The 27,943-nt window shown below is 41.9% G+C and overlaps 1 protein-coding gene across 1 annotated transcript in view; it reads right to left on the bottom strand.

Moving 5' to 3' along the window:
- LOC116333166 (glucosidase 2 subunit beta-like) overlaps positions 1-27,943 on the bottom strand; it is a 157,152-nt gene that overhangs the window by 61,212 nt on the left and 67,997 nt on the right. The gene's annotated exons all lie outside the window — the stretch shown is intronic.

The raw sequence follows: 27,943 nt of genomic DNA on the forward strand, positions 1-27,943 counted from the left end.
TGCAGTGTCACACACCACTTCTCTCTGCAGATAAGTCCTGATCAAAACCATCCAATCATCTGTGTTCTCATCATATATCCCAATAGCCCTCTTGCTGAGACACACCAAGCACCATTAAGCATACAGGCATGCAGTCATACACACTAAACTAGCCACACAAGAACCCTTCCCATGGGACAGAAGAAATAGGGGGGTGGGAGGTGGCAGAGGGTATATCCAATCACTGAAATCAAGGCAGCTGACTGGTGAATAATGAATATAAATTGAATGCTCTTCACTTGCATCGCCGTGCGCGGCTTCAGTGAGTGGGAGACGGAGCTGATACACAGCTATTGACATGATGGGGTGATTGTGGGGTGTGTTTATACATGCTTAAGATAGGACTGTATTATTGTCTGTCATTTTGTCTGCTTCTTTCCTTTATGGCTTTCCAGTGTATCTGTGTGTCTGTGTGTGTGTTAGTCTGAGTGTGCGTATGTGCTTCTCAGTGTCTGTGAATGAGCCCTATTGACATCCTCTACTGTGACCCTCTGACTCCTGACAACTCCAATCAGTAGGATGAGTGGGAGGCGCAGGGAGGCAGTGCGAGTCCACAGCAAACTGCTATGTTGAGGGTGTGTGTGTGTGTGTCTAAGAGAGGATTCAGTGTGTGTGTGTGTGTGTGTGTGTGTGCAAGCAAAGATATAAGAGGTTTGCACATAAATTGGTCCTATCCAGGTACAATTTCAGAAAAGGCGAGAAAGTTTGACACTCATGTGATGCACTGTTTTGTATATACTGCAGTTTAGGTTGTTATAGTAGCGGTAACCACGAGTCTAGATTCACTCTAAGCTTTATAAAAACCACAAAACATCATTTTTCAGTTTTATCTGACAAACTAAAATCTAAAACGTGGAGATTTTGAAGTAAAAGCGGAGCTATTCGCAGGCAAAGTCGTCGGCTCCGAGTCTGACATCATGCAATATGTCACCTCCTATTATGCTGGCAATTATCTATTAGCACCATTGCTTGCACTGGGGTTTGTGAGAGTCACATGCCAAACAGTGTGACCTGCCATTTTCTATCAACAAGGTCCAGATTTAGATTCCACATTAGTCCCTGCATGATGCCAGGCGCCTGTGTGAATGAGGGAGAGGAAAACCGTTGCACTTTGCTTAACACAAACACAATCCCAGATGGTTTTCTTCTCTGCTCAAGAGGAGAGCGAACCTGACGCTGTTCGCACACACGTATGTGTGATATTTAACACACACCCCGACAGGGAAAAGAAACATACACTGTCATTCTCCTCCAGCCAGATAAACCGTCATTCAGTCTCCTGTTATCCTGGGGAAGATGTGACTATACAGATGTGACGCCATTTCCTTTCTTTTAACCTGTTTATTAGTCTGTAGAATGGCATTGGGTTCATTTTAAGGCGCGACTCTGACAATGCTGGCAGGATAGTTTCTTACAGTGTGTGATATATCTTGTTGTTGTCGGGAATTATCAGGCATTACAGCCTTGCTATCAGCATGCTAGTATGCGTGCTGATAACTAGTAGGTAGCACTGCATTTGGCACTTTCTAGGATAATTGTTCTAATTCATGCATAATCCATGCTTTTACTCAATCAGTAACTATAAACAGATAGCTTTCCAGTGCATGTCACTGCCAGCAGAAACACTGAAGGACAGTTTGTCCTAAAACCACACAATAAATGAATGAGTCTGCAATCAAAATTAAAGCATTTGGTGAAGTTTAATGTCATTATTTAATTGTGTTAATCAAATGTAATTAGTATTCCAAACCAACAAGTTCTTAAACCTCCCAGCTGAATAGTCTAACAAGCATGTTGGCTAACCAGGCCTTGTTCTTTATCCTTTTGAGGTCCTGTGACCACCCTGGGCCTATCTTACCTGTTATCAGTACACATTTCAAAAGCCAGCATCTATCATATGTACAGAGGGGGAATTACTTTTTGAAACCCATCTGAATTTGTATGTTTGCTCACTTACAAAGGACCGACGAGTCATTATTATGATATTGTCATAGAGAAAGAATAACCAAAACACACTACATACAAGTTATAAATTATTTTGCATGTCATTGAGTGAAATAAGCACTTGATCCCCAATCAAAACATGACTTGGTACTTGGTGGAGAAACTCTTGTTTCGCAAGCACAGCAGTGAGATGTTTCTTGCAGTTGGTCTTGAGGATTTTGGTCTACAGAAACTCTATTTATCCTTTAGGTTTCTTGGCAGCAACTTAAAGCTTCAGCTCCCTCCACAGATTTCCTATAAGACTGAGGTTTGGAGACTGGCTAGGACACTCCATGACCTTCTTCTTTAGTCACACCTTTGTTGCCTTTATGGTATGTTTTGGCTCATTGTCATGCTGGAAGACCCATCCATGACCCATCTTCAGTGTCCTGGCTGAGGAAGGAGGTTCTCGTCCAATATTTTACAGTACATCCAACAGAAAAACAGCCACATAGCATAATGTTTCCACCTCCGTGCTTGAATTTGGGGATGCTGTTCACTGGGTCATAGTCAGCATTTCTCTTTCTCCTAACACGTCGGGTTGGGTTGACACCAAATAGCTTGATTTTGGTTTCATCTGACCACAGCACTTTCTCCCAAGCCTTCTCTGAATCACTTAAATGTTTAATGAAAAACTTAATACAGGCCTTTTCACAGGCCCTCATTTTCTGCTCCCCAATTTTGGTCAGTCTGTGTGAATTGTAGTGAACTGGCAAGAGTGGCACATGGTGTGGTCTGCTGCTGCTCTAGCCCATCCACTTCAAGGTTCAACATGTTGTGCGTTCAAAGATGCTCATCTGCATACGCTGGTTTTATCAAGTGGTGATTTGAGTTAGTGTTGCCTTCCCATCGTCAACCTCTTACATTAACAAGGCGTTTTCATCCAGGGAACTGCTGCTCACTGAATATTTCCACTTTTACCGACCATTCTCTGTAACTTCTATAAAGGTTTGTGTGGGAAAATTCATCCCAGCAGATCGGCATAATCTGAAATACTCAGACCAACAACTGTATCACATTCAGAGTCACTTAAATCCCCTTTCTTCCCCACAGTGATGCTTTTTTCTTTACCTAAACGCATATACAAACGAGTCATAAAGATGTTGTCTTTTATGAAAGAAGGCCAGATAAAAGCCACATTCTGCACATGGTACACTTAGTCTGACACATAATTAAATAAATAAAAAAATCTGGGTGCTAAACCTGCAGCGCTAACATGTTAGACTCTGAAAATAAGTCCACATAAACTGTTAAAATCCTTCATCAAGCTAAATGGGAAAACATTTTGCTTTCAAAACTACAATAGCTGGGCTTTAGTCCCCAAGAGCTTACAGAGTGTTGATTAAAGAAGAGGTGATGCAACATGGTGGTAAACAGCTAGCATCAAATTTTAGCCACTTTTAAAAAACACAAACACACAAAAAAACAAAACAATATAAGTTTTTGGTTGAAATATTAAATATATTTTTTATATTTCCAAATAAATGCTAGATTTGACTTATTTCCAAATCACTGCATTCTGTTTTTTTAATTTACATGTTTAAGAAACGGGGCTGCGTAAATCAGCCCTACAGTTACATCTTTGTTTTATCAGCCATTTCCTGCTGAAAGACAATTATGTTTATCAGAGCTTTGTGCATGTATTAAACCAACTGAATCAAATATGTAGCATGCTGAATGTTATCCAGACAAATAGGTTTCAGTTTGCACGCACAAAAAGAAAAACTTGCCTCTGCTCCAAGTTCTCATTTTTCTCTCATAACACAAAGGAAAAGAATGGGTTAGCGCGCTTGCTGAGCACACAAAAGTCAGGTGGCCAATCTGAGCGCAGATTGAAAGGGCAATAGAAGAAGGTGTGTGATTTATGCTTAATCCAAGCACTGTGTTTCATAAGGCTGTAACTGCACTTTCATTTCAGGGAGTAGTTTGTTAGCCACGGGGAGCCCTGTAAAAACCCCTGCTTCGTGCGATGATATAGTAGAGGTATGCGTTACTCGCGCTACACCTCAGTTTTGCAGGTAGACCCGCTTCACATTTCTACAAGGGCAGAATTAAAATGTGTTCCACTGCAGAGGTCCTTCGTGAGAGGTTTAATATATGTTTCACCTGCATGACATATCAGGCGATAACAGGCTTTCCGTTGTTTACAACCAAACATGATTTTTTTTTTTTTCCCTGCCAGCAGTCTCGGGCTTTCAGGCACTCTTTCATAGGCACGTAAAAAGCATCACATTATAAATTCCCTGGTCTATTATTACCTTTGCTGTAATGGCACATCCCACACAGCCGGTGCCAAAGAGCTCCGCTTGGGAACAGGCCCAAGGCACTGTGTTACACCAGTTACACCTAAGTAACTGCATTGTAGTGATTGAAATTTGAAAACCTTGAGACCTCATTTTTCTTTTACTCTGTACGTCACACTCCTCTTCTATCTGTAGTTGCTCATTCACTGACTAGTGCTCACTCTATCTCGCTTTTTCTCTCTTTTTCTTTACGCTGAGGAGATGTAAAGTCACTCTGGGGTCGTCACGGGTTTCAAAAGCGCCCTAAAATTTATGAATTACAAACTAAAGACCGGAATTCTCAAGCGCACAATTGTCACAACAATAACACAAACCAACAAGAAAAGGAGAAGTCATAGTTTGGCCTTGAACAACATGCTACAAGGGGGCACAACTAGGAAACAAGTTCTTGTATGTGTTTAGAAAAGAAAGCAAAGGTAGCACTAGGATAGCCAATTAGCCACACTGGGTTTGTTGTTCATAAATAAAATGGAGCCACCGGTTCTGCAGAAGCATTTTAAATGCTGCCACAGCACACTGAATTTTTATTTCCCCTACCTCTGCCGCACTGTCTAGTATCTCATTTCTCATTCACATGTAAGTACAATCGTGTTTTGAAACATAATATCGGAGTGCTTCACTGTCCCATTGGCATAAGTGCAAACAGCCATGGAAAAATCTGAAGTAATGAAGCGATGCTTTGCAGGGGGAGCGGCGCTGCCCCCTCGATACGCAGCGCTCTGAGAGACAACAGCGTAAACTACGCAGATATGATTGACTTGTTTAATCCAATTACACGAAGAAAGCGCTGTTCATTTAAAGTGTACATTAAGCTCCAATTTGGAGACTATTTTCTGATTAGCAGACTAATTGTTGCGTCTTGTCGGTTTGCGCTACCTAACGTGATCCCGGCGCTGTCAATCAAGGCCGCGACTTCTGGACTGTCAATCACCGCGAGCCCAACATGCAAAACGCACTGAAACACACCCTTCACGTAGACTCGGAGTGTCCGAGTCGGTGCATTGAGCTCGCTTACATTTGTTTATCCATAGTTGTATTTAACAGCCTTGACATTTACCAAAATTGATTTCTTTCACAGCCTTGCATTTGTTTGAACATACAACGGCGATGACTCTGTAATCCCATTTTAATTAGAAAGATGTAGCAAGCATGCTAAGCTCACGCGCTCTATTCCCTGCAGCGATGCCACACTGGCGAGGAATCAATCACCAAGGCACCGGTTGCCGGGGCAACAAACAGGGGGCTTCTTCACTACTGTCTAAGTGGTAAATGATTGCCAGTGTAAGTCATTGGCGAATGTGAGGAGTTTTTATCTGTCTGTCTGCACCCCCCGCATATCCAGCGAGTTAATTAAAAGCAGCCGACATGAAATACATTTAAATATGAGCAGGAATGAAACATACAGTACAAATTGAATGCCCACGTCAAGGGGGTTTGAGGTTGGGCGTGGAGTGGGGGTGGGGTGGTAGCGGAAAGGCAATAGTGAAAAATGAATATGCAGTGTGAGGGAGGTGTGAAATGAAGAAAAACACACACACACGCTCGAGGAGACTGGTGAATGGAGCGAGAGAGGGAGGGGCGCGAGGAGCCAGGTGAACCCAGAGCGTTTCCCGATTTTATGTCGGACTCTCGGTCTCAAAACTCTCGAGCCAGGCACTGCTCACACTGGTTTTAGTTCATGTCTCACCCTAACAGCCCTCAGGCTTTCCTTTTAATTGTGCAGCTCGTTCTTTGCTGTAGCACAGATTTTACATTTTTATCAGCAAAATATTTACTCGCAATGCTCTTAATAGAGTATTAAAATATGCATATGGATACTGTACTTTATACAACTATTGTATAGTATCGTATTGTGTGTTAAACGGTAGGGCTGATGTTTTCTGCCTTACATTATAAAGATGAATATCCAGTATATTGGTTTAAATGCCTTTCGCACTGGTATACGGTGTTACACTTTTGACTTTTAGCAAACACTAGCCAATATATCCAATATATAACATACCATTACAATATTGCATAATACATAATATATGAGTATTCTAAGTAAGCGCTTACAATACTTACTCAAAAACACAAAAAAATGAAAATAATATCACCGATTTTAGTCTTCCTTGTAAGTATTTTGGGGCACTGGTGCAGGAGTCTAAAACACAACTCTGAGTCAGCTGTTTGTTTACTGTAACACCTATTCTGAAATTGCTCAATCATGTCCCTGACCGCTCAGATAATAATACAGAAAGATAAAATCTAAATTAAATCTACACATTTTTCTGCAATAAATGAAATAGCTCTAAACAAACCCAGGAGTAACTAGTGAAAAATACAAACCTAAAACAACTCTGGTGGCAGCTAGTAGTTTTGGATGTGGAAGCCGCCTACTTTAGTGTTTTACAAATATTCCTGAAAATTAACATTTTTGAAATAGCGGGGAACAAGAGTGCTGGAAAAGTTGATATAGTACAGCTCTGCACAACACGGCCGCCCAGCACAGGATTTGTTATTTCAACATTTCGACTTTTGTCGGAGCTTCATGCACAGCAGGGTTTGCATGGAGACTGAATAAATGTGAAGGCACCCACTGCTGCACAACTGCTTGTTTATACTCAGGTTCACAATGAGAAGTTTGAAAAAGCAAAACTAAAACTGATTGTACCGACAAACCAACAGCACACCTTCCAAACTCTGTCTCTCATACATAAATTAGAGAGCAACCACATCTCTGCCACTATCTGCCATCTTTATAATTTAGCCGTATCATCTTATAATGAAAAACATACCGTGCTGTATTATGCCTACACGAATCTGGCAAACAAGCCCAACCTCAATAAATAACATTATGTAGGCACATATATTCCGTATAGCAAACCAATCAATTATCAATTAATTCTATGTCATTAAAAGGAAACCAATTGTAGTCATTTTTAACAAAACGGTACTTCTGGATTCTACTAGAGTAGCTTTGCATGACTCACAGTTTAATATAACCCTACATGGGCAAAATACAGGGCCATCTACACATTACACCCACAGGAGTTGCTCGAACCCCACGCCATGAAGCTGCCGGCACATTGTTTTTGAGTCACTATGCACCTCAAGACTCTGATGCTTTCTATGGTCTGCCACTTCGTTGCCGTGGTTCCTAAATACTGCAATATTATCACTTACAGCTGATCGTGGAATATCTATGAGGAAAGAAATTTAATGAACTGACTTGTTGCCAATGTGGCATCCTATCACAGTACTGCACTCGAATTCAGTGAGTTCTTCTTTACTGCATGGATAAGTGCTTGATTTTATACACCTGTGCAATGGGACTGAAAGCAAGGGTTCATGACAGCGGGTAGCTCCGCATGTTTGATTTGGCAGATTCTTTACACCGGATGCTCTTCCTGACACAGCTGGGGCTCTTTCGCTTGTTAGCCGACTGTATAAACCACTACACTACGGAGCCGCGGCAATGGGACTGCAAACATCTGAATTCAAAGATAAAGAGGTACACTATATACACTATATTAACTCATGTCCATATAGTGTATCCTATATGAGCTGCTCAGCCTCTGTCTGTAATGCTATCCTTAAGCCAGCTTTCTTCTGACTGGTCGCCGCTCTAAAACGGGAGGTTTGAAAACCAGGTGGGTGGAGCTGCTGTGCTCACAGTCAGAGGAGTTGGCCTGAGATGACCATTATTAATGATTTCTGTTCTCAGTGTTGGAAAACACTGTCTGACACAGCGCATTCATTATAGAGCACTCTGAAGTCTGAGCCTTTGGCTCATAAGGATTATATGTAGACACTCTGAAGTCATTATTTAACATTGTGACAGAATATAATGCAGAGATGTAGAAGATGGGAAAGAATGATGGTCCAGATTTAAATCAAAATTGAAATTTTTTATCTAACTTTATGGGTTTGTACAAAGGATGGAGTAAACGGTTAGTTCCACCTAATGTTTTTTCTTTTGGAAACAGAAAACAAGCGTTGCCTGTGCCTAATCCTGCCAGTGAAAATAACATCATTTTGCAGCACTTGGGGTGCCCTGGACTAAGCAATGGCTCTCCATCAAGCGCTTTAGAAACAGAGCACAGATCACATTGGCCTGACAATAAAATGGTGTACACACCAGCAAACTCAGGTTGTCCATCTGGCAGCAGGCGCTGCCTGTCTATCCACTGGGATCATTCCTTCCTACTCTTCTGCCTCCCACTACTGTCTCTCCAATTAAAAGTTACACATCAGCCTCAAGTCTGAGCCAGACTTCCAGATGGTTGGAATGATAGAGCAAGCTTTTTCTTCTGTTGCATTGTCAGCGGAGAAATCAGTTACCTGTGTGTCTATTTTCCAAAAGTGCTGTGCAGTTGGGTGGTTGGCGGCTGCTTTGGGAATTGAGCCGAGTTCTCATGCTTAGTTAAATCTCCAAACTGTGCTCTGTACTTTCAGACACAGAAGCTCGAAGCTGAGTGAGGAACTGCAGATTTCAAATGCTAATGCTGAGCCACATTTTGTTCCCTTTTAGGTTAGATGAGACTGTTTGTTTTTCAGTTTTGCTTTCACCGTTTCTCTTGACATTAAAAGGGACACCCAGACTTTTTTTGAAATGTGAAGAAATGCCAATTACAGCTCTGCATTCTGACATAATAGGTTGCAATTTAAGTTGCACTCCCAGCATACGGTGAAGCAAACGTTTCTCTATGATCGGCTGGAGTGAGAAAGCTGAATATCACAAGCATTCATCCGACTGTCTCCAAATGCAAATTTATTTCCTAGCTAGCTTTCAGACGCTGATGTACATTAAGCTGTCAGCGACCAAATACCGCAGATATATGCCATGATGGGCGCATGACTTTTGTTTTTTTTTTTCAACCATCACTGCATCCACCGTTTGTTATCTCACACGTGTTTTAAACGCAGTTGACAAGTAAATCCCACGGCTCAGTATTTGTGCTGCCTCCTTGTGAAAATCTTCCTGTGTATGAACAACGAGCACATCTCTTGAGACCACAAGACTGCAGCCCTCACAAAACACAGAACCTTACTTAAACAACTGAGAACTTAATCATAGCAAGCACAGGCAGAGCAAAGACAGCACAAAGGAGAGTACGCTGTGCTGGTATGGTCAGCATCTTCTCAGTGTATTCATACCAAAGCCAGCAGAGCAGCATCACTTCCAACTGCATCCTGCAGCTCACACAATCCAGTGTGGGAGACAACTTATGGTTTTTGTGTATCATTAACAGGCTGGCAGCCACCTGTCTTCATGATGTGCTATGCTTGGATTTTTTAATTCCTCAATAACTGTGAGTTTTGTTCCAATATCATCTGACAGGCACGTCTAATGAATAACAGATCCCGCCAACAGCCCAGTTTTTTAAAGCAACATGGGACTTTAGATGAAATCCATCCAACGGTTTCTTGAACTGTTTTACAGTCGGCTGGTGCCAGGATACATTGTAACAGAACTTGAAAGCCTCACGCAGTCAAGTTGAATATCACTGTGGTAGATCAGAAGAAAACAGAAGAAGATGGTTGTGTATGTATCCAATAGGTAATTTCAGTTTTAATTTCTCCTTTTTCGAAAGGAGCCAATTCAGGTGGTTTGAGCTTCTGACCAGGATCCCTCCTGGTGAGGTGAGGTGTTCCGGGCATGTGCCACTGGGAGGAGGCCTCTCAGCTGGGAACCCCTCTGTGTTTCCTCGGATAAGCTGGAAGAGATGGATGGGAGAGAGAGGTCTAGGGTTCACTGCTTAGGCTGTTGCCTTAGTGACTTGGCCTCAGATAAGCAGAAGAAAATGGATGGATGGATGGATGGAATTTCAGTTTTAAAATAGAGGACCTAAATTTTATTAAGGTCCAAACATAAGCCTGTTTCATAAATTTTCATGCAAAATGTAAAATTAGTTTAATTCCTTCAAACAACACTCACACCTAAGACAGGAGTCTGCTAGAGGAAAGCTGATTACAAACAGGAAGCTAAACTAAAAACCTCCTTGTGATTGCTTTGGTTGATAGCAGATTGCTGTGGTTGCCCGTCATTTGCATTGAGGACGTAGGGCTGTTCGATATAACGATATATTTCGGATCACGATATAAAAACGTCTATCACACGTAAAAACGTGTGATAGACGTAAAAACGCCCAGCTGAAAACACTTCATGCAAGTCGAGTTGCCCAAGATTCACAGAATTTACAGAAAAAGTTTTGTGATATATATCGTTGTCAGGACGATAATTGTCTTATATCGGGATATGAGATTTTGGTCATATTACACAGCCCTAGGAGGATGCTAACTTCTCTACAATTGCTCGTTAGCTAGACTGAGCAGCAGTGAAACCTGAAAAGGTTTGATGCAAACTGGAAGCAACTTTAAAAGTAAAAGATTTGCCGTATCACTGAAATCAACACGGTTACTTTGAATGGGAGCAGTAGCCTTTTGCGGTTTGTGTCACACTCTTTACAGTTTCTCTACCGCTTAGCAGGCAGTCGGCGAGTGTTTACGCCGTCTTCCAATAAAAACTATGGGCTCGTGACCAAACGCAAACTAAAGATTTTCAGTGCAGCCTGTTTACCTCGTTGCAACCAGTTTCACCTAGCAACAGCAAGCAATCTCTAGCAACCACTCGCTAGCTAACTGGGAAATACACATTTTTCACTAGCCGCCTAGAGACCAGTCAGTGACCTGGTCTCTAGGCGGCTAGTGAAAAATGTGTATTGACTGGTGCCTTACACTGTTATCCAACTGATTATGGCTGTCAACCTTAATTAGTTAATCAATGAATGAGGCAACACAAAAAACAGAAGCTAAAAATTGTTCCTGTTTTTCAAATATGGGGTCTTGCTGCTTTCTTTTCTATGTACAATAGCCAATGTTAGCACTCATTAGCTTAACTGTTGTTTGTCGCTAAAGTGCAGCAGTCGCCAAGCAGTAATATTTCAGGGAGGTTATTTTCAGTGTCAGTTTAAATGACCAAACATTATGAGCTGCTGTGGCGTTTGGCTGCCTGTATGGCAAGAATAGAAGTAAGGGTGTTTACATGCAGTATACTTTGCTAGCTGCTGTGACAAAAGGGTATGCACTCGCTTTTATATTATAAATAACAGAACGGAAACTGGCAGAAGAGCAAAAGAAAGCCTGTTGTTGTTGTTTCATGTTCAAGCTGGGCACAAGGTGCCTTCCAATGCAATGCTTTTGCTGACTGAGCTAAAAAGATCGTCAAAACCCAACAAAGAAACAGACGTCAGTTATACAGCAACAAAAATCCTCCAGAAATAATAGGAAGTAAGGTCACATAATAATTAAAAATGTGTATCGTTTCATCTTTGCCAGATTTTCAGAGTACAAATCAATACAAGCCACCACGCTGGCATTCAGCAGGGTCACCACTCAATGATCTATTTGTGTCTTCTTCTGTCTCCTCCGTCAAGCTCATTACCAGCAAAATGTGGGCTGAGGGTGAACTGTGTGGCTGAGCCTCAAGTATGTGCCCCTATGTGCTAAAGCAGTGTGGTGGGCAGTGGGGGAGAATGCAAGGTGATAATTGAGAGCACAACAGTCACTTACAATATGTGCACCCTTTGTTTTAAATGTAGCATGCATTTCAGGCATCTATAGTAACAGTAAGTACTATATGCATATATACATACATACATAATTAAATTACCAGTACTGTTAATTTAAGGCAGCTGTGGCATAAACCTCACATTTGCAGGTGGACTAATACATTTTATATATATACATACATACATACATATAAAGCTTAAACTAAACCTTACCAGACCTTGACAGATTTCTAAACATGTTTCAACACAATGTTGAGCAGAAATGCTGACAGCCAGAAACGAGGAAAAACAAAAAATTATGTTACAATTTCATATAAACCACACGTACAAAGATACTGGGAACCCACCTCAATTGAACAAATCAATATAACAATGTAACAACCTCAATTATATCTTGCACATCCACGTTTTGGAGGGAGATAATCTTGACTGAATAGATCAAAGTGAAGGGAGTAAATTGAGTCTACAAAGGTTTGACATGAGTTTGCGTGCATCTGAAATCTCAATTACAGTGCTTTATTAAATTGATCTCGCAGTAAACCCCTCCCTTATAGAAGTGCCAATAATAGCTAAGCAACGATGGCAAGTATGTCTCAATTTGGTTACTTATTTTAGTGCATCTTCATTTAGTCCACTGTGACCTTACTTGCGTAGTGCATATGTTTGGAAAGGTAGCACTGTCTCAAACTGAACACAGCGATTAGGGCACTTAATAAAAGAAACATTTATAATGAATGGCTGTGCTTGTAATGCTACCTACTGCAATTTGGGAACATGTGCAACATGTTGTGCTTTGAAACAAACATATTAACTTCAACTACATCATAGTCAATATGAGGTTTCAACTGCAAATCTGCTACTGCTAGCTAGCTAGTGCTGATGACGTATTGTCCTGAAATTAGATAAATGAAATAGTCTGATGGTGCCTCTCTTTCTGCTACATGTACAACACAGTGAACAGAATAGAGAAGTGTTTAGCTCTCAATTTTTTTGCCTGCATCCAGATACTCTTATAGCACTCAATGTAGCCGTACCTGAGAGTGAAACGAGTGCACTAAAAATAGCAAATGTAAATATGGATGCATGCAATCTGATAATCTACAGTAATGACAATATTTAAACTGAAATGCATGAAATTGTTTAAAAGTATCTTCTTCACGAGCCTTTCCGGAAAAAAAAGCAACAAAATTATAAGAAAATGATCAAACAATGTGTTTATCTGTTCTATTATAACATGCAGTCATTAGCATATTCAGTTATCTACCCTCCTTGGGCACTTGCAGTCCCCAAACAGAACTGCGATGCTGTTAATAGTAATAGCTTTTTTCCTTTGTTCTTCTGTTGCTCCGTGATCGTCAAAATTGTACCGAAAACTGAAGAAAATGATTTCAGACACACAAAAATATATATACATTTATCTAAGCTTAGCAGAAAGACACACAATACCAAATCGAGGTAATCGCTGCTACCAAATCAAATCATTTCATACTCAAATAATGAACTGCCACTTTTAAATTACAGGTATTTACAGTACTTTTCTCCCAGAATAGCGAAGAGTCTTTGTTGTGCCAGCGAACAAGGGAGGTCAAAACAAAGCCATTTATCTCTGTTGAGTTGGAAATTAACTTCTGCCTCCAAGCAATTCGACCTAGTAAGAACCCTGTTATGTTGCTGACCTCTCGGGCAACGTGTGAGTGTGTGCGTGTGGCAAAAATAGCACGGCGGTGGATGTATAACTTCAGCCGATTAATATCACATTGTTGACATGACACAACCGAGAAACAACGAGACGATCTTTTAGTCATTCAGAGTGCAGGATGAAGAAAGGACATGAATAGCATGTAAAATGTGAAGGTATAGCTGCTTGCTTACAACTCAGACAATAAAAATGTGTCGCAGGACTTCCTGTATCAAAAAATGAGGCGAATAGGCGACAGTAGCAGTGTGGCACTCACTAACTGTGTACACACATATGCAAAATGCATATTTGCACAACAATATCTCTTTACACATTACATAACCATGATATACTGTGCATATAAGAGGAAAGTGCTGCTTCTAAAGATATCCCTGAAAAGCCTAGACAGCACTTCTTGCTGGAAAAAAAAAATCAATAAAGCTTGTCTGTGGTTTTGCGTTGAGACTTTAAAAATCGCACGAAACTAAAAACTCTGCTTTCATAAATCAGAAAATTATAAAAAATACACATGGGGACTGCCCACTCACAATTTTCTGAATTACTTGTAGAAGATACGCACAAGGATTTCTGCTCATCTAAGTTTAAGAGAAGGCAGATAAGCCTCTGGATTCTCTGTTCAACACCTGATTATATTTCTCGGTCTTTTCTCTCTCTTCTTTTTTTAGCAAGTTCTTCATAGTTCACAGGCACACGTGTAAAAATCCCTGAAGGTGTAGCCAATCTGATCTAATACCCTAAGACTCAGAAGTGCAAATGTCTTAAAAAGACAAAAGTTCTTCTTCTGGGATTGATTAAACCCCTAAAATCTCATCTGTGTCTCTAAATTCTAGACTAGTGCTATTCCCATAAAAATAATGCCTATGCACAGATCTATGATTGTGCCAGGAGCCCTCGTTCACTTACTGACAGGTTTAGCAGCCATGTGGAAGGAGACATATGATTGTCCACACTGTTACGATGTGTGCATTTACTGCTTAAATTGTAAACCAAGAGGTCAAGAAACAGGGAAGTGCTCTGGATTTGTTGGGAAACTTTCAGCTGGAGTATCTTAATGAGTTCCTGTCAACACGTTGGAGCAGAGGAGGAGCAAAAGACACAGACGTGGTGAAACAGAGAGCAGAGGACAGCAGCAAAACTTCATGAGGGAGTCGCACACTGAGCTGAAACAAAACAGGTGGACCATCAACCAATCAGAGAGGTTTAGTCAACAAATCAAAGCGTCCCAAAACTGATCCCAGTGGATCCATGTGAGTTTGTGCATACAATAAATGATGTGCTACATAAGCATCAGTCCATTAGATTACATAAACCAGCGGTCTCCAACCCCCGGGCCACCAGTCCGTGAGTCGTTTGGTACCGGGCTCGGGTGTGGAATTTATGGGTTTCAGGGTTTTTATTGTTATTTTTTTATCGTTTTTATCGTTAAATCTTCTTTTTTTTGGTACCGGTACTGGTTTTATTTTGTTGTATTTATCCGCGACACCTTAAAGGCCGGTCCGTGAAAATATTGTCGGACATAAACCGATCTGTGGCGCAAAAAAGGTTGGGGACTGCTGACATAAACAACATGAAACATCCTGTGCTTTATGTAAAATGTTTTTGCACATCCATTGTCTCTGATACAGGTCTCATTTCTCAGCGTCAAAGTCAGAACAACCTGGAAATATAACTACAGAGTTCAACATGAAAAACTTGCATACTGTAGCTTTAAGATATCACCAGTTATGGTGGCTTTTGTCTGCTCATCCACTTTACAGCTCCGCGAGCCTGAAGAGATCAATTTTCTGAGCTCTGCTCCCTTTTCTGTGGCCTCAGAGATTCTGTTATAGGGGATAATTGTTGTCTCCCATACATTCATACTAGCTGTAGGGACCTACCTGAAAAAGTACATGAAATGCAGCACAGAAAAATCAATACAACCATGCTAATTGGACTCTCAGCAGGGAGGGAGGAAATGGCTGCGACTCGCACCCATTTCTACAATCCAGAGATGATGAAAAGCCAAATTGCATGTGACACATTAGACAGTGTACTGCTTAGTTACCAATAAAAAAAAAGTGTTTTAAGATTTAACTCCTTCCCATCTTAGCGTCAGATCAATTAAAAAAGCGCTCACGCGGTATTCCCATTGTAAATCATCACATTCAGTCAACAACCTATTCTACTTCTCTATTCTACGCCGCCGTTTAGACAGACCGTCTACTTCCTTACTTTATTATATTAATATAGCAACACAGCATCTAACCTACTTATCGAACGCTCTCAGTTTCCAACCCCCTGGAATACGTCCGCACCTTGTTATTATGCTAAACATGTGATGTCCTACCAACGAATTACATAAAACAAACAAATCCCCTAAGAACAGAAAATTAAATGCATAAATACGTCTCAGTGATAGGAGACATGGCTGCAACTGAGAACATAATGAAAACAATGGCGGCGCATTGCAAAAGCAAATGTAAGATGCTAATTAAATCCCCTGAGTAGGTTGTGAAAGCGTCTAAATGACGCATAGTTTACCATCCAACGGGCATTAGTTTAACTATCGGTATTATTGTAATACATCTGTGCTATGTTTTAATCTCTAATAGTAGAGCCAGGACAAATATTTGAGGTTTGGCCACAAATGACAAAGCAATAATATTTTCTTGAATATCTGTGTTTATTAAAAAGTTTCTTCTTGTTAAAAACAGTCAAATATCTGACCTGTTTAAGCTGGTTCCCCCCTAAAGCCCCCGGTTGTGGTATTTATTGTAAAAAACAAATCCGGGGCCATTTTCGTGGCACACTCACAGAAGAGGCCACCTACTATTACTACGGCTCAAAACAGATGCTGGATTTGTTTTTCTTCTGTTCTGTTGCATTAAATTTGGTAGATTTGGCAGAATTTGTAAAGCAGATTTAAAAACATGACTGACTCATAGATTTATGGCCGTCAGTTATTCTCATATTCAGCTTTAATTAAGCAAAAGTACATTTTTGTAACATCGTCCACAGACATCAGTGTTTTGTGGAGGGTTTTTTTCCCAGGTAGAAATGGTAAATAATGGCCTGGTTTGGAGAAAAGCGCTTATTGAATGTATTAATACTCCTGTGATAAAAGTCAAAAAAGTTTAAAATTTAAAATGACTGAATTCAAGAATTTATGACCAAATCATCAGCAACACACTAAAATTAAGAAATTAATCAAGTATAATGTTCAACCACCAAAACAAATTTAGAAATTCAAGCAAATAACTGTGATTTGACATCATAATAAAAAAGTATTTTTTTCTCATTTTCTGTAACTTAACAACAGTAACAACATTTTAGTAATAAAACTATCATTTTGATTAAAGAGTGTGGACAAACTGGTGGGTTAACTGTTACAGAAACATTAAAAAAATGATATTAGTCATTACTAATTTAGGTCAACAGTGGCTCAAAGCTTACATTGAGTGGTGGTCTAATGGATTTGTTAAGCACTGTAAATATCTAAAACAGTAAAACTGCAAAAAAATTGTAAAAATCTTGATGTACCTCAAATCAAAAAGTAATCAAGGTTATATGTGACCATATGCCAGCTGATAGTTCCCAGTATTCTCGCCTATAGATACAGAACAACACTAAAACTGCATGTATTTCCTAATAAAACTTGGCAAATGATGGTAACCTCGGTATTTTGAGTTCATGCTGTATATGTCACAGAGCAGAATGCACATATTCAGTTCCTCTGTAAACAAGCCAGCCTCACCAGAACACATTTAAAGGTTTTAGCAGCTATGAAAGAACCAAGAAATCGCCCGACATCCCTAATTTTCTAAATCTAAAGAAAACCGGTAAAACGACTGGCTGTTGGCTGCCTTTGTGCATCCACTGTATGTTGGCGTCTGTGGTTCGGATTGTTTCTCTCGCTCTCTTTCAGACTCTGAATCAGCAGGTCCCTTCGGTAAACAAGGCAGAGTGATTGTTGGATTTGCATATTCCTGAATAAATTATATTTCATTTCTGAGATAAGCGGTGCACTACTGTTTGGTAGCTTTTCCTCCTCCTTCTCTTCTGCCTCCTCTCTACGCCATTCACGCATGCTGCCACGAATTAACCCTGATCATGAGGGACCGTGGCGAGTAAGAAAGTGCTGCTCAAAATTCATGTTTTCGGCGGAAGGAAAATCATGCCATTGGCCCCCGGTGGGGCCCAGACTGCCAACTACGTGTATGGTTAATCAGGGCTGATAATGATTCATGCCCATGTCTGCCACCAAGGAGAAGGATGGGAGCCACACTTAGTGGTGTGAGATGGGGCTAGAAAGCCAGGGAGGAGAGGAGGTGGAGATTAAAGAGGCTGAAGCTACAGTTGGAGATGGAGGTGGAGAAGAGAAATGGGAAGATAAGGACAGTAGTGGAGAGGAGGCGACTCCCAAAGACGAGTCCGTGAAGGAAGGCAATGAAGGAATGCAAAAGAAGTCTAATCCGCTGGATTAGGCTGTTTAATGTGGGAGCAAATCACTATTTCATGTGTGTGTGTGTACATGTGTGCAGCCAGACCAGCATATGGACATGTGTGCATATTCACAAAACTGTGTCTAATGGGGCTGGGTGAATGAGGTTCTTCATATGAACACATCTACAGACTGTAACCCCTTTTTAATTACAGCCCTGGCATGCTGAAGAAGCGACCACGAGGGAAGAAAAAAAAAAGAAACCTTCCATTAAACCACATGTAGGCCCAACACCCCCCTCAATCCGTTCAGCTGATGGCTGCTTTTTTACTTCTCCCCCTAATTCCTCTCACTTCCTTGGGAGAATTGGGCTGGTGGTATTTTGGCTGTGAAAAGGAAACCATCGGACGGCAGGGGCATGAATATTCCAAATGACTAATGTTGCACATGCTTATTTTTGACATATCTGGCTTCCGCAGGGAAATAAAACACTTCTAATGCAGGGGGACCATCTGTTATCTGTTGCTGGTGTTTCAGAGCGGGCGGATTCGGTGCTCGCTCTCGTACGTGCGCGCACGCACACACACACATTAAGGATACACACAGGCATACAGATACACGCGCAGGAACGCGGGCAGACAGATCGACACGTTCTCACGCAGCGGGAGATGTGTCGTACGTAGCCGGTACGACACATGCGCACACACACACACGTACTAACAGCAGAATCCGTCGGGAGCATGCACAACAGACACGCTCTAAACTCCTATACAAATTGAACACTCCTTTTTTTCCCCTTTTTTCTTTCATTCAGTGTGTTTGTCAAATGCGCTGTAAATCACGGGGTGTAGGTGACTGGGAATGCACACAATTTTTATACTGGCCATAAATACTCGGGCCTGTCTCTTCTCTGCAGCTGGAGCAGGATAATATGCTGGCAGTGTAAAGGGGGGGAGGATAGACTAGATGCACTAGATTCTCTCTTAGATTGGTTTGTAACTGTGGTCAAAGTAATAGTTGCAAGAGGTATAGTAAACAAAGCTCTCGCATGCATGGATTACCTGTTTGTTATTTTCAGAAAATAGCTTCTGCGTGTGCCATAATACCCCTGTTCAGGCAATAAGACGTTCTGGATAGCTAGATTTGCTGCAGACTTGCCTCAACAATATGTGATGTTTCTGAAAAGAGTCCACAGCACAGCTTAAATGCAAAGATTTTAGTTAAAGTGTAAAATAACCACTGAAATAATTAAATTGCACCACAGATCTATATATTTATTTAAATAAAATAAATATGTTCTGATATTGAAAGTTATTTTAAGTTAGACTGTTTTCTTGGATTTGCTAAATGTTTAAATATGCGATTGTAACTCTCTGGTGCCACCTTAAAACCTGTAGTCGGTAGTAGGACATGATGTCGTCAGTAAACAGGAAGTAAGTCTGTGAATTAAGGAGAAGGCATGTGCAGCATGGTGGCCTTAGTCAGACAAATCCAGTGGCATCCACATACATCCTTTGCCTTTGGTAGCATTGTGGGTATGTACAAACTTGTTTTATATTTTATGTGCATGTATAGACCACTTTCTTTCAAGTAAGTTCATTTTTCTATAAGTTTAATGATGATGCAATCTTATGCAGTTTACGCTAGCAATCGCTTATGGAGCTAGTTAAAGGGGAACGATAAACGAATTGGAGGCATTCATTGTAGCAAGACTTGTTAAAATCATAATTTGATGTTTGTATTTGAGTTAAAAGGAAGTAATTCATATGAACATTGCATGTCGACATATTAAAAAACTGGGTTAATATATTTTCTTCGTTATATATGTACATGGTGAATAAGTACAGTGATTATGTCTTGTACTGTTTGTTACAGTTTCACCTTTCCTGTGTCAATAAACCTGTGAACCGGGAATCGTGTCGTCAGAGTCTTGATGTGGGGAAGGAGTTTAGCTGACTGCCCAACCATAGCAGAGGCAGTACAGTGAAACCACACTTCCTAGCGGGCAAGATAACGTGGAAACGCCGACAGATGGTAGGGAGACCATCATCACAATCAACTAATGGACAATTAGCACATCTGAGCAGAGATTCGCTAAGAAATTGTTTAATCCAAGTCAGAAGAAACAACCATGTCAAAAACGCACTCATGCACGCTCCTTCTGTGCACTCCTGTGCATCATCAACTGGGTCTGCTGCAGCCAAGGCACGAGCACGTGCAGAAGCAGCAAAGGCTCGTCTTTCTTATGCTGAGGAGGAAATAAACCTAAAACTAGAAAAGGCTAAATTGGAAGCCTCAATGCAAATGCTAGAATATAAGAAAGAAACTGCTGCAGCCATTGCGGAGGCAGAAGTGCTAGAAGCTGCAGCTGATATCAATAGTGAAAGACGAAGTTGTGACCTTGTACTAGATTCCGACCCTCTAGAAACTACTCAACGGACACAACAGTATGTTGCGGACCAAGGCAAAGTATCAGAGACAGAGCATCAGCGGCATGAAAGTGTTACGCCAATAAAATCAGAGCCATTCCCCAGCTCACATGGAGTTCAGATCTGTAAGGAAGAAGATGTTCACGAGCCACGACAAGTAAGATTTGAACACAGTTTTGATACTCCAGCCCGAATCTCGGATCTCAAAATGACTATAGTGGTGCATTTTCCTCAGCCTATCCCATTTCTCCCAACGCCAGCTATAGCAGCCCCAACCCAAATGATTTTGTGAGATATCTTGCACGCCGTGAACTTGTGTCTACAGGCTTACTTCAATTTAATGACAAGCCACAGAATTACAGAGCCTGGAAACGCTCATTTCTATCTGCAACCAGTGGCTTAGATTTGACTGCAGTGAAGAGATGGATCTTCTTTTTAAAGTGGCTTGGCAAGGAGTCAAAAGAACACGCAGAGCAGATCAGAGCAATTCATGTCAATCATCCAGGAGCTGGGCTGGATATGATATGGGAAAGACTCGATAGAACCTACGGCTCAACAGAGGCAATAGAGGATTCTCTCTTCAAGCGCATTGACACATTTCCAAAGGTAGGAAATCGAGACTATGCTAAGTTAACAAAGTTGAGTGATCTTCTGATGGAACTTCTTTCGCTAAGGATGAAGGAGACCTACCTGGACTTTCATTCCTTGACACAGCAAGAGGTGTCAACCCAATCGTGCAGAAGCTCCCCTTTCGTCTGCAAGAAAAGTGGGCTTCAGCTGGCGCATCGTACAAACGGCGAGAGCATGTGCCGTATCCGCCTTTACCTTTTTTGTAGAGTTTGTTAGCCAGGAGGCTAGCATTGCCAATGATCCAAGCTTCAACTTCATCACTCAGACAGACATCAGCCCCAGGACTGAAAAGTTAGCGTGGCAGCCAAACAAGCATAGAGAAATCTCAGTCTGTAAAATGGACGTATCCTCCAGAGCTAGTTCTTATTCTAGTAAATTTTCATCAAAGCTTGATGATTGTGAAAAGTATGCCCCATTCATGGGAAACCACACCCATTACGCAAATGTCGTGCATTCAGAGAAAACCGATTGAAGAGCGCAAGATGTTCTTGAAGGAGCACAATTTGTGTTTCAAATGCTGTTCAGCATCATCGCACCTTGCTAGGGATTGCAAGGTCAAAGTGCAGTGTTCTGAGTGCAAAAGTGAAAGGCACAACACAGTTCTACATCCAGGGCCTGCACCTTGGATAGAAGTGAAGGACCCTGCTCCAGACCATGGCGGGAGGAAGTTGAAACTTTGCCTCAATCGGACATCACAGCCAAATGCACAAAGGTTTGGGGAGATCTGATGGACCGATCCTGTTCCAAAATATGCCTCGTGAAGGTATATCCAGCTGGGAACAGAGAAAAAGCAGTGAAGCTGTATGCAATTTTGGATGAGCAAAGTAACAGGTCGTTAGTTCGCTCACAGTTTTTGAAGTGTTTGGTGACAAAAGCCCAAGTGCGCCATACATACTGAGAACATGTGCAGGAGTAAAAGAATCATCAGGTAGGAGGGCAAGTGGCTATGAGGTGGAATCTCTTGATGGGACTGCCCGCATTCCATTACCCAGTCTCACAGAATGCAATGAAATTCCCAACAACAGGGATGAGATTCCAACCCCTGATGTCGCTCTTCATCATGCACATTTAAAGTCACTGGCACACCTCATCCCAGATCTGGACCCAAATGCCCAGATCATGCTTCTCTTAGGGCGGGGCGTTATCAGAGTACATAAAGTCCGCAAACAGGTGAATGGTTCACACAACCAGCCCTATGCTCAGAAGTTAGATCTGGGGTGGGTTGTTGTGGGCAACGTGTGTCTCGGCAGTGTCCATAGGCCATCAGCAATCAGCTCCTTCTATACAAATACCACAGAGCTGCGAAGGCCATCTATCTTTAACCCATGCCCTAATGTGTTTTGTGTTAAAGAAAGGTACAGCGCCATCCAGGTTGCAGACCATCTTCCAACATGTTCTGAACAAGAGTCCACCTGTGATGTTGACCATCTTGGATGCAATGTGTTCAAGAGGACCAAAGAGGATAACCAAGTTGCTCCTTCGATTCAGGACGCTTCATTCATGAAAATAATGAAGGATGGACTACAGAAAGACACAAATAACAGCTGGGTAGCCCCTTTACCCTTCAAGAGTCCACGCCAGCAGCTTCCTAACAACAGGCCTCAGGCACTGAAGCGCCTCAAGTCTCTCATTCACAACTTTGAGAGGAAGCCTGAAATGAGGGAACACTTCCTTAGCTTCATGGAACAGATGTTTAAAATGGTCATGCAGAGTTGGCTCCTCCGTTGGGTGAGGAGGAAGAGCGATGGTATTTACCAACATTCGTGTGTACCATCCCAAGAAACCCAAGAAGATCAGAATAGTTTTTGACTCCAGTGCTCGATTCAATGGTGTGTCACTCAATGATGTGCTGTTGACGGGCCTGACCTGAACAACACACTGCTGGGTGTATTGATGCGCTTTAGAAAGGAAGCTGTTGCATTCTCAGCAGACATAGAACAAATGTTCTACTCTTTCTTGGTCAGAGAAGAGGACAGAAACTTCTTGAGGTTTCTATGGTTCCGTGATAATGACCTCTCCAAAGATGTCGTGGACTACCGCATGACAGTCCACGTGTTTGGGAATAGCCCCTCGCCTGCAGTGGCTATTTATGGCCTGCATCAATCCGCTCAGGTCAGTGAGTTCCATATTGACCCTGATGTAAAGCATTTTGTGATGCGAGACTTTTATGTAGATGATGGATTGAAGTCTCTGCCTACAGTCGAAGCAGCTATCAACTTGTTAAAGAAGACGCAGGATGTCCTCTCCAGGTTCAACCTGAGGCTGCATAAGATCGCAGCAAACAAGAAGGAGGTCATGAGAGCCTTTCCTTCAAGAGACTATGCAAGTGACCTTAAAGATCTTGACCTCGATGCAGACACAGTACCAATGCAGCGCAGTCTCGGGCTCAACTGGAACCTTCAAACAGATTGCTTTGTCTTCAGTGTCTCCCAGGAGACAAAACCTTATACTCGCCGAGGAGTCTTATCTATCATTAACAGTCTCTACGACCCTCTTGGGTTTGTAGCACCAGTTGTAATACAAGGCAAGGCCATTCTGCGAGAGCTCACTGCTGAGAATGGTGACTGGGATGCGCCATTACCCTCGAGACAAGGAGGAAGCTTGGACCTCGTGGAGAGCTTCACTGACAGAGTTGTCAAGTCTGATGATACCCAGACCCTACACTGAAACTTCACCATCGACAGCTGTCAACAGAGAATTGTGTGTTTTCTCTGGCGCTTCAACAAAAGCTATTGCTGCAGTAGCATATCTTAGAGTCACAGACACTGCTGGAAAACATCATGTGGGGTTCGTCATGGGAAAGGCCAAGCTGGCACCTCGTCCAGAGCACACAATCCCGAGATTAGAGCTCTGTGCAGCAGTACTGGCTGTTGAGTTGTCAGACCTGATCTCAGCAGAACTTGATCTTCAGCTTAATGCTGTGACTTATTACACAGATAGTAAGGTGGTTCTGGGCTACATTTGCAATGAGACCAGGCGCTTTTATGTGTACGTAAGTAATCGGGTCCCGCGCATTCAAGATCCTCCAGTCCACGCCAGTGGCGCCACGTGGCCACAAACCAGAACCCTGCAGACCATGCAACACGCTCGGTTGCTGCGGGCACTTTAAAAGACACCAACTGGCTTAGTGGACCCAGGTTTCTGTCCAAACCAAAGCAAAACGTCCCTGACATCACCTTTGATCTTGTGGACCCAGGTTCGGATCCAGACATCCGACCGCTTGTGTCCACATTAAGCACTGCCACAGCATCCAAGCAACTTGGGTCCCAACGATTCACCAAGTTTTCTTCGTGGCGGTCACTGACTCGCAATCACCCATCTGAAACATATTGCCAGTTGTTACAACATGATCACAACAAACAAACCTTGTAAGGGCTGGCATCTTTGCAAGACAGGATTTAGTGTTGAGGAAGCCACCCAAGCCTCAGACATCATCATTCGAACAGTCCAAGAAGAGGTTTATGGCGAGGAGATCAAATGTATCATAATACACAAAGAGGTTCCCAGAAGTAGTCCTCTGAAAAGCCTCGATCCCTTTATTGATGCACATGGCCTACTAAGAGTCGGAGGTCGTCTTCACTATTCGAGTCTTGCTCAGAGTGAGAAGACTCCTGTGATTATTCCAGGCAATCATCATATTGCAACCCTGCTCATTAGACAGTACCACGAACAAGTTCACCATCAAGGGCGTCTCTTTACGGAAGGGGCTGTCCGTGCAGCTGGGTTTTGGATAGTTGGTGGCAAGAGAAAGTGAGCAGCATCATCTACCGATGTGTGACATGCAGAAGACTCAGAGCTCCAGTAAGCTGCCAAAATGGCCAGCCTTCCGGCAGATCGCCTCTCAACAGACCCTCCTTCACAAATGTTGGCCTTGATGTGTTTGGTCCTTGGAGTGTTTCTGCACGCCGGACTAGAGGAGGCCTCTCACACAGCAAAAGGTGGGCCGTGATTTTCACATGTATGAGCGTAAGAGCCGTACATATCGAAGTCATAGAATCTCTCGACACGTCCAGCTTTATCAACGCATTGAGGCGGTTTCTAGCAGTTAGAGGGCGGTCAAAAGTATTCGATCAGACAGAGGCACTAACTTTGTGGGTGCTTGTCAGGCCTTGAAGATACCTTCTAACATCGACCACAATGGTGTCAAGTCTTACCTGTCAGCCCAAGGATGCTCTTGGACATTCAACCCTCCACATGCCTCCCACTTTGGTGGAACGTGGGAAAGGATGATTGGTCTGGCCAGGAGGATTCTTGACTCCATGTTCCTCCAGCTCAAGGGGCAGCTTACCCATGAAGTGTTGGTAACTTTCATGGCAGAAGTAGCAGGCATCATTAATGCCCGGCCTCTTGTTCCTGTAACAACTGACCCCGACAACTCATTCATTCTTACACCAGCTGCTCTTCTAACACAGAAGGTAAACTGTGTTCCTGCTCCTCCAGGAGAGTTTGGACCCTCTGACCTCTACAAGCATCAGTGGAGACAAGTCCAGCACCTGTCCAACACCTTCTGGGACAGGTGGCGCAAGCAGTTCCTTCCAACATTGCAATCACGTAGGAAGTGGCAGTCATCTAACCCAAACATTAAGTCAGGGGATGTTGTTCTCCTCAAGGACAGCCAAGTACAAAGAAATAAGTGGCCACTTGGTCTGGTAACACAGACCTTCCAAAGCAAAGATGGTAAAGTTCGCCAGGTCGAGCTCAAGGTCATCAAGCCAGGAGGAGAAACATTGTTTGTGAGACCCATTACAGAAATAGTACTTCTTCTGGCTTCAGATGTCTAGATGTTGAAATGTCATTGACAAAGTGTGGTGGCGTTAATCACGCCAGGCGGGAGTGTTCTGATATTGAAAGTTATTTTAAGTTAGACTGTTTTCTTGGATTTGCTAAATGTTTAAATATGCGATTGTAACTCTCTGGTGCCACCTTAAAACCTGTAGTCGGTAGTAGGACATGATGTCGTCAGTAAACAGGAAGTAAGTCTGTGAATTAAGGAGAAGGCATGTGCAGCATGGTGGCCTTAGTCAGACAAATCCAGTGGCATCCACATACATCCTTTGCCTTTGGTAGCATTGTGGGTATGTACAAACTTGTTTTATATTTTATGTGCATGTATAGACCACTTTCTTTCAAGTAAGTTCATTTTTCTATAAGTTTAATGATGATGCAATCTTATGCAGTTTACGCTAGCAATCGCTTATGGAGCTAGTTAAAGGGGACGATAAACCAATTGGAGGCATTCATTGTAGCAAGACTTGTTAAAATCATAATTTGATGTTTGTATTTGAGTTAAAAGGGAAGTAATTCATATGAACATTGCATGTCGACATATTAAAAACTGGGTTAATATATTTTCTTCGTTATATATGTACATGGTGAATAAGTACAGTGATTATGTCTTGTACTGTTTGTTACAGTTTCACCTTTCCCTGTGTCAATAAACCTGTGAACCGGGAATCGTGTCGTCAGAGTCTTGATGTGGGGAAGGAGTTTAGCTGACTGCCCAACCATAGCAGAGGCAGTACAAAATATATAATATACAGTAACATAATATATAAATGCATACATATTCTAGACTGTATATAAATGATGGCAGGACCCACATTGCTGTCACCTATTTATTTATCCTGTTGGGGGCGCTGTGTGAGGCATTCAGACCTATGATTGTTTTGTTTTTTTAAACCATACTGGAGTCCATGCTGTTATCAGATAACGCCTCTTAGCTTTATTAACAAGATGCATCACACAGACACAGATACCTGCTAATTAGTGTGAAGATATTAATTAAATTTAAAGTAAAATTTCACCCCTGTGCAGGCTGTTAGTAGAATTAACCACAGCTGCAAAGTTTATTTTAAATTGGTAGAACAAAAAGATGTCTGCAGGATGGGTTAGCAAAGTGTCATAGACACAGGCAATATTAACTACCTAATTACCAGACATTATCTGGGCTTCCTTATTAGTAACCCATCTATACTACAAGCCTCTGAAACTGATCACTTCCTTCTTTGTATACAAAGACGTGACTGACACAGTGTTATTCTCCTTATATGAAGCTTTGTGGAGTTACAGCTTACAGCCCACTAAATACAGTGACGTAAATGAAGGCCTTGTTTGTCTTGTGAGGTGCATTTGTATTGTCTGTGATCGCTGCTGTTGTGTGCTCCTCGCTGTTTGCAGTGTTACATAAAACTGATAAATATTGGGAGCTTAGTTCTGACACTATTTGGACTCCCACACCTGGTTCAGCTTTAGAAGGATTTTAATTGGCTGTGCATCACTGCTGTAATGTTACACTCTCACCCCTGGTGGAGGTTTGCGATTGGTGGAACCGCGCTAGGAAAGATCCAGTGTTTTTGTGTTTTGGCTGATTAAAATCCTGTTGAAGGTTTGTGTGCTCCTATCGAGCTGTTATGAAGTTGACAATTAGATACAGACAGCACAACCCTTTTTTTTTTCTACCAGGGCATAAACATCCTGACTTCTGCTCTGAAGTCGGCAATTTTAACAAGAGCGTCAAGAGTGGGGATTGACTCATTTTTGGAGCCGACTTTAAGTGGCTGTTTTTTCTTTTTGGCACTTCCACATTGGCCTCATGTTTTTAGCCACAGATTCTATTACCATTTATAAAACGTACCAATCGTGACGTTTTCGGCTATCAACACAGACCGATTTCGGTTAAAGCTACTGAAACGCGTACAGCACACATTTAACTTCCAATCAAATCACAACCAAACAGAAAAAAAATAATATTTTCGTCTTTGAAGAATGTGGTTATTATGAATTCTCCAGAGCACACCATGATTTTTTTAAATGCTTAGCTTTTAAATGTACTGTAACAAATGTGTAGTGCTGTAAAAACAAGTGCAAAGTGCAGGCTTTTATTATTT

Source organism: Oreochromis aureus, linkage group 3 (genome assembly GCF_013358895.1).
Source record: "Oreochromis aureus strain Israel breed Guangdong linkage group 3, ZZ_aureus, whole genome shotgun sequence".
In the NCBI taxonomy this organism is placed as follows: domain Eukaryota; kingdom Metazoa; phylum Chordata; class Actinopteri; order Cichliformes; family Cichlidae; genus Oreochromis; species Oreochromis aureus.